Below are 12,413 nucleotides of genomic sequence, written 5' to 3'. Positions count from 1 at the left end.
GGTTTTTTTTGTCATTCAAGAGCTGTTCATGATTGATGAGTGTGTTGTATGTACCCCTCAATCGGGCATCACAAAAATACTAGCCAGAATGGAAGAGTGAGTTACTGATCATCCTCGTTGTTGGCGATTGTTCATACTAAATTTTCGGATTGTCAATATTTGGTCAAGTTTTAGCACCAATAACACAATCACTCGTAGCTAGATATTCTCTTGTCCTAGCATAGTAAAATGCTTCATTACACATCAGGTTTATAATTGTTCGAATGCTCGAGCATTTCATAACTTTAGACAAAGTTATTAATAATTCTTAGTGTTTGTAATTACTTCATCAGCATGCATGCATCCAATCAATGTAGGCTATCAGATGATGCAGAACACACAAGTCACTCCATCACACTTAATCAGTTATTAGCAACTCGAAACGACACATCAATTACACCACCAACGAACTCATCGAACGGCACCTGCGGCTATAATTTGCTGCTATTTGTTTTCGCTATCCCGCGCACTTTTGTGTGTCAGCTCTACTTGAAACAATCCACGGGCATTCGACACCCTTGAAGCACAATCTTATCACGAATATGCCCAACGATCTCGTCGTCTCTTCAAACAAAAATCGGACTATGTTGATCACATTTACCCACTATTTAATGGAAGCAATAACAGCATCCCGCATTACTCTGTTCTTCTGCCAACAAATGCCGTTTTCACTCGCCTGTTGCTTCGCGAAAAAAAAAACAGAATCTGCACCGTCACCGTCGCCCGCTGTTTATTCACGAAAAAACAATGTTTGCCATAAAACAGCTATCCCATTATGACTCCACGGTTTCGGAACTAAAACTTGGACAGCATTCGAACGGTGAAGTACATTTGTTGCATGAAGCAACGAATGGTAATGCGAATCCGGTTTTTCACTAGACCGGTGGATCACGTCATCGAATCCACAATTCTGCTCATCAACTGTATCTTTTTAAATAGCAACCACCAAAAAACCACACAAAAAACTTTGATCACAATCATGGAATAGCACTATTGTGAGCGACCATTCGTTTGAATAGAATGAATTCACTGAATAGCTATGCTGCGCGATGTGCACTAACCAAAATCATCAATCGGAACTAATAATCGTAGAGAATCAGAGACTATCCGCGGAGTTAAATTGAACGTTTAGTTTCTATTTTAGTATCAATCAGCCGAACGAATCAACAATACCGATGTAATTGACCGACTACTTCATCGTGCTTTTTCAATCTTCAGATGCATCCTGTAGCAGCAGCAAGTGTCCGATTTTTTTATTGACCCAATATCTCGGCGTATCCTTGAGGTTTCAAATAAAGCCCATTGCGTAACACATTTATCGTCGACAAACGCCATGTCGCCAAGAACTCCCACTAAGGTCACTACACTTTATCACACAATCTCATGAAACACGTGAGGGTTGTTCTCATCCCAGCCAATTCACCATCCCTCACCAGCATCTAGTTAGTTACTTACACTAAATAATGAAGCGCGCCCAGTTGCACCACCGCCACCGACAAGTTCCAGCGAAGAACTGAACGCGACGACTCTCGCTCTCCGGTGACTTTTGGCATTCGCTGTTTTACTAAATCGAAAAAATCAAACCAACCGGCCGGTAACTATGATTAACCAATACATACCTCGGGAGTTGGCGCTCGTTGATGGCGATGCGACTAAGTGGTGACGCCACTAGAGTCGTCGGTACGTTTCACTAGCTGTGTATGAGTACCTCGTGAAAATAAACGCGACTCGGGTAGATGAGATAGCAGAAAACGGCCGAGTTCAACGATTTACTATGTAAACGGTAATACTAAGGGGGTGGGTATGCAGAGACGCTTAGCGTGTAGGAAACGTAAACGTGGGAGCGATCCTGGTGGGTGGTACCGTGACGTATTGACGCTCCATTCAGGTTTTCCGCAGTTGTTTGTTGTTGTCACAAGTCCATTCAGATTTGTTGGATTCACGTTCACGCGTGTCTCGATTATGTTAATGTAATATATGTTATAATGATTTATTGAGGTATTTTGAGACTCTGAACAAGTTCCCGTTCGGATTTTGTTTTATTCGGGATTTTTGGAAAAAAAACATGTCGTTGAAAGTGTTATCCATCGCTTTTTCTCATTTTTCTGGCACAATGCTGTGGGATAAAATTCAATTTGTGTTTCTGTTAATGAAAGGTTTTTTTTTTTTTTATTAAATCGTTTATTTTTACAGGCTCAGTTACATAAGTTTAAAGGAGCCAAACTCCTATTTGTATAGTTACAAGTATATATAAACATTTTTTTATTAATTCTAATGTTAATGAAGTAGAGAACCGATTACTCGCGGCTTGCTCGAGTTTAGAAGGGTGACATTTTGTTTCAGGAAAAGGATGGGATATAAGGATATGTTGACAATGTTCACACTCACATTCGCACTCACATTCATCATACTCAATTCTTAAGCCTATCTTATATCTAACATGTATTTACATTTCACCTTATTCTATTGTTAGTAAGAAGGGATTTGATTTCTCGCGAAGGGAAAGGAAAAGGAGAATATAAGGATATAAGGACAATCACACACGAAGATTGATAGCTTTTAGGAAGACATATATTTGGGACATGTAATCAAGGTCTAAACCAGCTAACACATCTCTCACCGGCACATTGGGCTGCCTTCCTCTAGCCCGAAGAGAGTTTTCTAAATTCGATCTGGCAACAAGATACTCCTCGCACGACCAAACAACGTGTTCGATGTCGTGGTAACCTTGGCCACAAGCACAGATATTGCCATCGGCAAGATTAAAACGAAAGAGTAGCGCGTCTAACGAACAGTGATTGGACATGAGTCGAGAGAAGGTGCGAATAAAGTCCCGACTTAAGTCCAGACTTTTGAACCATGGTTTGAGGCTAACCTTAGGGATAATCGAGTGAAACCACCGGCCCAATTCATCTTCGTTCCATTTACGTTGCCAGTTAGCGATGGTATTTTTACGGACTAAAGAATAAAATTCATTGAAAGCGATTTGACGCTGATAAATATCGCCTTCAATTGCACCTACCTTTGCCAATGAGTCAGCCCTCTCGTTACCCGGAATTGAGCAATGTGAAGGGACCCAGACAAAGGTAATGACATAACAGCGTCTGGATAAAGCACTCAAAATTTCTCGTATTCTCTCAAGGAAGTACGGCGAGTGCTTTTCCGGCCTCACTGAACGGATAGCTTCGACAGAGCTAAGACTATCCGTTACAATGTAATAGTGTTCAACAGGTCGTGAGGCGACGCTGTCCAGCGCCCAATGTATTGCTGCCAATTCAGCAATATACACAGAGCAAGGATTCTGAAGACTGTGGGAGGTGCTAAAAATTTCGTTGAACACTCCAAATCCTGTGGACTCATTCATAGAGGACCCATCAGTAAAGTACATATTATCACAATTGACACGCCCATACTTTGCATTGAAGATCGTAGGAATGATCCCCGATCGATGATAATCTGGAATTCCATGGATTTTCTCCTTCATGAACAGATCAAAATGTACAGAGGAATTGATGTAGTCAGGAAAACAAACACGGTTGGGAGTATACGAAGAAGGATCAACCTGCATGGAGATGAATCCATGATATGAGCTCATGAATCCTGAATGAAAATTTAGCTCGATAAGCTGCTCAAAATTTCCGATCACCAATGGGTTCATAACCTTACACCGGATGAGGAACCGAAGAGATAATAAATTGAAGCGATCTTTTAGTGGGAGTACGCCTGCCAAAACCTCGAGACTCATGGTATGCGTTGAGGGCATACATCCCAACGCAGTACGGTGACAAAGATACTGAATTCGCTCGAGTTTAATGAGATGTGTTTTGGCAGCTGATTGAAAACAGAAACTGCCATACTCCATCACTGAGAGAATAGTTGTTCGATACAACATTATAAGATCTTCGGGATGGGCTCCCCACCAGGTGCCGGTAATTGTACGGAGAAAGTTTATTCTTTGTTGGCATTTTTTACTCAGATACCTAATATGGGCCCCCCAAGTACATTTGGAGTCGAACCAGACCCCAAGATACTTGAATGACATAGCATGAGTGATCGGTTTACCCAAAAGTTGAAGCTTTGGTTTTGCTGGTCTATGCTTCCTAGAAAAAACCACCATCTCTGTTTTCTCCGTGGAGAATTCGATCCCTAGCCCAATGGCCCAGGTTGAAAAATTGTTCAAAGTATCTTGTAAGGGTCCTTGCAGGTCGGATTCGTTTGATCCTACGACAGACACCACTCCGTCATCTGCAAGTTGTCTTAGGCTGCAATTTTGTGTAAGACAATTGTCGATGTCGCTTACATAGAAGTTGTACAAAAGGGGGCTTAAACATGAGCCCTGGGGGAGGCCCATGTAGGAGACCCGATTTACTGTCGAATCCCCGTGAGAAAAATTCAACTGTTTCTCACAAAGCAAGTTATATAACATATTATTCAACAGAGGCGGCAGACCCCGAGAGTGTAATTTGTCTGACAAAACCTCTATTGAAACAGAATCAAAGGCCCCCTTTATGTCCAAGAATACTGAAGCCATTTGTTTTTTTTCGGCGTAAGCCATTTGAATTTCTGAAGAAAGCAACGCAAGACAATCATTCGTCCCCTTGCCCCTGCGGAACCCATATTGTGTATCTGAGAGTAGGCCATTCGTTTCAACCCATCGATCAAGGCGAAACAAGATCATTTTCTCCAACAATTTCCGTATACAAGACAGCATTGCTATTGGGCGGTACGAATTGAAGTCGGACGCGGGTTTTCCGGGTTTTTGAATAGCTATAATTCGCACTTGTCTCCAATCATCTGGAACAATATTATGCTCCAGAAACCGATTGAATAAATTCAACAAGCGATGTTTCGCCACATCAGGGAGGTTTTTTAACAAGTTGAACTTAATTCTATCCGTTCCTGGAGCAGAATTGTTACATGAAAGGAGAGCAAGAGAGAATTCTACCATCGAAAACTCAGAATCAAGATCGCACCTATCTTGTGGTATATCTCGAACAATTTTCTGCACGGGAGCGGAATCGGGACAAACCTTCCGTGCAAAATTAAAAATCCATCGATGTGAATATTCTTCGCTTTCATTCGTTGAAGAGCGATTTCTCATGTTTCGAGCCACTTTCCATAATTTTTTCATTGACGTTTCTCGTGACAAACCTCCCACAAAATTTCGCCAATAAGCACGTTTTTTCCCTTTGATCAAATTTTTGAACTGATTTTCAAGGTGCAAATACGTTTGAAAATTCTCAATGGTTCCACGTTTCCGAAAAGCTTTAAATGCGTTCGATTTATCCTGATAAAGCTTGGAACATTGGCTATCCCACCATGGATAATGAAAGGTTGTGCAATATATATACAGTGACGTCTCGATACTGGGCGTTCTTATCACGTCTCGATTATATCACTCTCGAATTTATCACTGAAAATGTTTCGCTTATATCACGTTTTTCGGAACATGACAAATAATGTGAAGAGTTCAATTCTTTGAGCAGAAAAAAGACAGGTGGGTAATGTCGTGGACATAACCGGGGTGACGTAGGACTATACAAAGGGGTCAGCCTTTGTTAAATATATTTTTAAATATACTGTTTTATTTTCTTCTGCTGCGTCAATACCTATCTATCTACCAGGAAAATGAATCAGTTTACTGTTTACTCTTTATGAAAATGTTGGTGGTTCTGAAATGAACCTTTGGTGTTGTGTTTTTGCGTTTTTTTTTTTATTAGGTCGTATCTAAAAATTCCATTGACACCGATCACATTCTGTTCAGTTAGCCCAGTAAGAAGGTCTTCTTCTGGCATGAAAACTACATCCCGGCATGAAACAACACACTTGCGTTGATTAGGGGTGGGATGGAAAATGATTTCAGTAGGGGTCAAGTCGATTAGCGACTTCATACCCATTAGAAGTTCAATTTGTTTAACATCACGTATCTGGAGAATATATCGATCCTATGATCGATTTCGAGACAACAAAAGGGTTGGGTGGAAGAATTGGATCCTCAATTGTTCTTAGCAATAAAATTTGGAGGATTCCTCCAAAGGGTGTAGCGGTCAGCACTATAGAATATTTTAAGGGCAAAACATACTCTCATATGTATTTGCCCGAAGGTAGATAACAACGCAGATGGGCTGAGTCGATCTTCAAACGGCGTAAAGCGTTTTATCTTAATTTCAGGAGAGAGCCTGGGAGAGATTCCCACGTTGTAGAGTTCAGGGAAGCTGCTACGTATGGAAGGGGAGAGTGAAGGTTGGAATATGGTTTTCCGAAATCAGTATGATTCGGCCAAAGACAATCTTCAGATTTCCGAGGATAGCCGACAAGATTTTGGGAAATGACGTACTTCCTGTAAGTACGTTTGATTTCACTTTCCCTGATCTGAGGATGTCTAGGCGCGCTTACTTTGTTCGTGACTGCGGAAAATAGTGGAAGTGCGCGTGCTCGTTTGATTAATTCCAAAAAGGTAAGCATAAAACTCTTTCGTTTTTTTCAAAATCTTTGTTTGTTAGGTCTATGTTAAAACGAGAGGCAGTGATTAGGAAGTAACGTGTTGTGCGTGTGTGTGCTTACGAATCACAGGTGATTTGAACTTTTCTTTACGTTGGCGATCAAATGTGCTATGTGCTAATATTCCATCGCACAGCTACCTATACTCCCGCAGGCAGTAAGGAGGGTGACGCTACCTATAAGGAGGGTGACGTCCGGTGAGGACGTCACGGAGTTTTTTATCTATTGCCCTAAGTCGGGATGAACCGGACGGCGAGAAGAAGATCGCGTCCGAGATTTTTTGTCAAAAGCCAAATGGAATTCCTGGGCGTCATTGTTGACCCCTCCACATAAAGCGCTCAATAGAATCAAAAGACCCCGGGGCAACAAAAGCTCAATTTCACGCACACACCTCTCATAGAATGCTTTCAAGCTAGAATTCGAATGGAAGATAATAGGATAGCAGGATTAATCGAATAAATGCATGTTACAATATCATTTATGTAATGTTTAATAAAACGGTGTTAAAATGCAAATATATTTAGTTATCGAATGTTAGTACAGACTGAAGCTTTGATACTGTGAAAGTCTTTTATGTTGCACATTATAAATTGTATCGCGATCGTTTTTCGTTTTATGGTAGCAGGTAGCACAGGTAGCAGCCTGGCCTATGATGAGAATTAATCGGGTATGAGTGAAATCTACCGATTTCTTTGAAGCTTGAATTCGGTTGATGGGGGTCTAATTGAATGTTTCGTTTTGGTTAGAGTTCCGTGGCATGGCTGGAGCGATCCGTACTTCTATTTCGGAAGTAGAATACCTGAACTCGCCCTTACAGGGAGTCTCAACCGGGCAAAATCGATCTTGGCGGGCTGTCTCCTTCGGGAGTGGCGCTTAAGCTGCGCGCTTTTAGAGGATCGGCCAGCCCACGGCTACAAGGGATCAACCCATCCGGTAGAAGTGCGGGTGGTGGGAACACCATTGTAAATGTTGATCGGCCTTACGGTGCCGGAACTGCTGGAAGCTATGGTAAAAGGCTGGCTATACCGAAGTACAGCCAGATGGAAAAAAATAAAATTTGCTTATACTAAGTACGTTGGACGTCGGGGGACGAAAACGGCGGAGGACAGTAACGGCGGGGGACAATGTCGATGCAGCTACGAAATCGAACACCGAATTCACCGGAAAAAACACTTGCGGAAGAGCAATTGAAAATTCACTGGCAGAAAAGCACTTGCTGAAAATCACTTAATGGATGTCACTTGGGTATAAAAATGTCACTAAAGTGTTAAAAATATCAATCACTTGTTTGGGATATGTTCTGGAAAAATCTCTAAACTATGCCCTCTGGGCGTCCTAGCTTTTGCTAACTCCTATGCACAGAAGAAGAAAAAATTTCTTTTCACTTACCGAAAGTAAAACAAGCCTCCTTCATTGAGCAACACCCAAGGGCAGCGGGATGGCGGGGGAATGAAAAACCTTCAGGCAACGATTGAAGTTCGGGAATGAAACGGCAGAGGGGCCAGGTGAAGTGGCCAAACACGGAACCGCCGTCAGCGAGACCTCCAAGGCCGCTACAGCGGTTGTAGGAAGCGAAGTAGAAAATCCTCCTTCCTCACCTTCGATTCTGATGCGGGTTGAAGAGCGAAAAAAAGGCGCCAAAATCGCGCGTCTCTAGCAGGAAAATGATGCTGGAAAAACTGGTGCGAACAGCAGTATACACAAAGGGCAGTAAAAACTGCCGGTTCAAGCAGACAATCCAACCGGACCAACTTCCTTAATGGCAGTTGGGGGCTTATGGCGGCTTCCTCCTTTCCTGGTATCCAAACGAACTGTTGCTGAAAAGTAACGCTTTATTTAGGACCGAATTAGCTTTGAAAAAAACTGTTCATTCGGTTGTAAGGGAAAACTTAATTTTTTATGGATCTCTTTCAGAAAGGCGCTAATAACATGACCGTCTGCACCAGCCACAGGAGATGTGAAGAAGCCACATCACTACCGACCGAGAATCGTCGTTTTGCGTGAAATTCGTCGCTATCAGAAGTCGCCCGAATCGCTGATCCGCAAACTATCTTTCCAGCGTTTGGTTCGTGAAACTGCCCAGGACTACAAAACCGACTTGCGCTTCCAAAGTTCCGCCGTTATGGCACTGCAGGAGGCAAGCGATGCATATTTAGGCGGCCTATTCGAAGATACCAATTTGTGTGCAATTTGTGCGCAAAACGCGTCACATCATGCCCAAGGACATCCAGCTGGCCCATCGTATCCTAAGAGAGCGTGCTTAAACAGCCACGCTTCCGCTTTCGTCATTATTACCTTAGCTTCTAATCAACGGCCCTTTTCAGGGACACCAAATTTGATGAATTAAGAGTTCAGAAAAGTTTCTGCAAGCCGAACCTAAAAGAAGTATTTAGCGAAAATCGTGGTGTCGATGATAATTCGATACCGATGGGTGCCATTTTCTATGGATTTGATAGGGAAGAACACGATATGATATGGTGTAGTGGATATTATCGAAGTGGATATTATATTACATATCAATATTTGTTTATGAATGCTGCAATCGATCGTCGTTATTGGGAAATTAGAATAGTTGGGAACATATAGTCATATAATCTACGTTGTAGCGACCGCCTATATACATAATCTCTTCTGCATTCCCCACTCGTCTTTACTTTGTCCCTACGTTTCGCCCGTTCCTGTGGTTGCTTGTAATGAATAGCTGTTTGCTGCGGTAGCGCAGACAAAATGTATGGGAAAGTATGGATTTCTTTCTTCCAATTTTCATCAATCTGAGCTTTAAATGAACTTAAAAATAGTAATGTAGGGCATACAAAGAATTGCTGATATTTCCTAAATTAATTCATGTATTATAAAGAATTGCTGATAAGAATTGCGGATATTTCCTATTAATTCATGTATTCGAAATCAAAATCGATCGTTAAATTAAAGAGATATTAACGTTCAAGAACTAAACACTTTTTCACATCGAAATATTGAAATAGGTCCCTATATTGAAAGGTTAGGCGTAGTCCTACGTCAAAAATATTTTAAACATTTATACCAATTAAATCGTTTGTTTGAGAAACCCCATAAACGCCATTTTTGTCAAAATTAACTTTTTGGCAGTTTTTGAGTCCTTGAGACCTACATCTATTATCAAAATTTCAGAAAAAGTTAGTTCTACGAGCCCCCTTTAATTGGGGTTTCAATTATAATTTCATATACAATTACATTCCTTGTTCACCGATGCCGTAAGAAGCATGCGCAACTCAACTTAATCGGAACGTCTTCTGATGATGATAAACAGCCCTCAACAGCCCCATTCTTACTTGGTGTGAGCATTATGAACATTAAAAGTGCTTAAAATTAAATTAAATCACTTCAAACCCGCTAAATTTACCACTGATTTCTCGTTTGTTTGAGAAACCCCCTAAGTGTATCAACTTCAAAACGTCATATTTGTGCTTAAACTGTTATATTGATGAAAAAGTGGTTTCACATTATGTACTTTGGGTGTAGCATCCGAACCTGATACCAACAAATAGGACCAGGTGAAAATTTTCAGAAAAACAGTTTTTTGTCGTTTTCGCGCAAGTGCGTCAAATGGACTTCTGGGGTTGCTCAAACAAACGATTCAATTGTATTGATCAGCCGTATTCACGGTGTTTACGGAAAATTTCATAACTGTATAATTTGTAGCGTAGGCCACCTATTTCTTTCGAACGCCTCTCGTATCACTTCAATAGGTTCATAATTAACAAATATGCATTATTTTTAGCGACTCTTCGATTGTGTGAGATGAGATGTGCCATTTCCCAAAATTGGTCCGTGTAAGAGTATTTTATTGCGTCAATTGTTGAAGTTCCATTTCAAGATAGTCAGTGATACATTTTTTTGTGAATTAAGATTTGCATTTATTCATGTGTATCGTGAAGTAGACAAAATAATCCCCCATAGCGCGTTTAGAATTAATAGGTGGATTTTTCTTAATAGTGGTTTTGAACGGTGTCCAATTATTTGAATGCTACAGAAAGTGACCACCTCTGGACCAAGATTTACGTGACCGAAGTAATTTGAAGAAAAAGCTGTATAACAACATATACCAGAAAGTAAAACGTTAACAAAAATAATAAAAATCTATAAATTGTTAGGTTTACGAATAGGCTGGATATTTTTAAAAACACAAACAAATTTACGAAAAGTGACGAATAAAAAATATGCTACTGAAGATATACAGTAAAACCTGTTTTTGTGCGGTTTTTTTTGTGCGAATTTCTGTTCTTGTGCGGTTCATGAAAAGAAGCATATTTGACGAAGTTATCGTCCATTTAGTTTTTTTCGATGGTTTCTATGCATTTCAGTGCGAAAAAAGCATATTTCTCAATTCTCAATTGTCCACTTCTGAAATCATTCCCCTCCTCTCATCAAATGCTTTAAGTTTTTCTAAGTTGTTGCATGACATGATTTCTATCAGCAACACGTTTCGACATGCAACTAAAAGCACAAATTCCTTTGGTTCCAAATAATAAATCTATATTTCGAATGAAAACACAACATGCTAGAAACGGCTGTATACATGTGGTTTCTGTAACAACGAGAACTTAACATTATTATTTCGTCTAAAGATATTCACTTGCAGACGAAAAAGTAAGTACCTAATTTTATAGTACCCGCGTCGTTTAAGTTCAGTGGTGCCTTATTTTCAAAAAGAGGTCCGGCTGGTTCAAGTACAGTAGAACCCCGATTATCCGCGGAATAGTCTGGCTAGCTCAACGCGAATAACGAAAATCGCGGATAATGCAATAAAGGACTAAAAAGGACAAACATGAAAAGAAGATATTTCAGCATGAATACCAGTTTTTATCAATACAGAAATCTTTAAACTAGCCATCTAGAAAGTCGTGTATACCAATAGTCAGATAATGTGAAAGCCATGGCCAAAACAAAAGTACATGAGCCTATCACTCACAGACAAATTCCGGGAAGGTTTATGGATTTACTATGGAACTCGCTGTCGCGCATAATCCGCACCGCGGATCATCCGCTCGTGAATAATCGGGGTTCCACTGTATATAATTGCAACGAATCTGGTTTATTTATCAAAACATTAAAAAAGTATATTAACACATTTGGAGGTAAAAAGCGTTGCAGGAATCAAAACTGACAAAACCTGATAAATTTTATGCCATGTTTGTTGTTTCTGATGCTCATAATCTGCCATTGATGATAATTGGAAGATTGATAAACTTTACATGCTCCAAAGAAACGACAGTGTGCTATCGAGGATCTCCTAATGCATGGTTGAACCGGAAGCTATTTTGTGAATGGTTTCAAAATCAGTTGTCACGAAAGTATGTTTCAGTCCAAAATGAAACAACTATCTACAGCCAATTTTAGTTTATTCACCATTGCGGGGATGAAATTTTCTCTGATAATAAATTGATAAAAACTTTTTTGACGTAGAACTACGTCTTTCAGTAAGGGTGCCAAATCAGAAAGATATCACGTTTTTATGAAATAAAGTTAACGTCAATAACTATTTTAACTGTGAACGAATTCTCATGATTCGCATACCAATCGAATCAGAAATTCTCTAAGACTTGTTTGATATGATATACATTACAATTCGCTAATCTCTAAATGGTTTAAATTTATGAAAACTGGAGGAACTTCCTTTTTTTCCCAAACATTTGTTCTGCCGATTTGTACGCTAACCCTACCCGTATTTCGTATGCTTATAACTCGAACATTTCTTAACAGATCGGAAAGATCGGCATCAATTGATAGGAAATATTTCTGCGCATCTATCACAATTAATAAGATATTATTTTTTACCGAGCTGTGTTTCCCTAACACGGACTTCAAAATCAATGTGCCTGAGGGAATCCGCT

At 40.2% G+C, this 12,413-nt stretch overlaps 2 protein-coding genes across 12 annotated transcripts in view; one reads left to right on the top strand and one right to left on the bottom strand.

Moving 5' to 3' along the window:
- The window catches only part of LOC129779679 (multidrug resistance-associated protein 1), a 59,461-nt gene extending 57,873 nt beyond the window's left edge, over nucleotides 1-1,588 (bottom strand). For all 11 annotated transcript variants that reach the window (XM_055787312.1, XM_055787309.1, XM_055787302.1 and 8 more), the window contains exon 1: nucleotides 1,495-1,588. The gene's annotated coding sequence lies outside the window, so the exon portion shown is untranslated. The remainder of the gene's footprint in view (nucleotides 1-1,494) is intronic.
- Nucleotides 1-12,413, top strand: part of LOC129779681 (PIH1 domain-containing protein 1-like) — a 37,516-nt gene that overhangs the window by 15,141 nt on the left and 9,962 nt on the right. The gene's annotated exons all lie outside the window — the stretch shown is intronic.

The sequence above is a fragment of the Toxorhynchites rutilus genome, chromosome 3 (genome assembly GCF_029784135.1).
Source record: "Toxorhynchites rutilus septentrionalis strain SRP chromosome 3, ASM2978413v1, whole genome shotgun sequence".
Lineage (NCBI taxonomy): Eukaryota > Metazoa > Arthropoda > Insecta > Diptera > Culicidae > Toxorhynchites > Toxorhynchites rutilus.
This window is presented reverse-complemented; position numbering and strand designations above follow the sequence as displayed.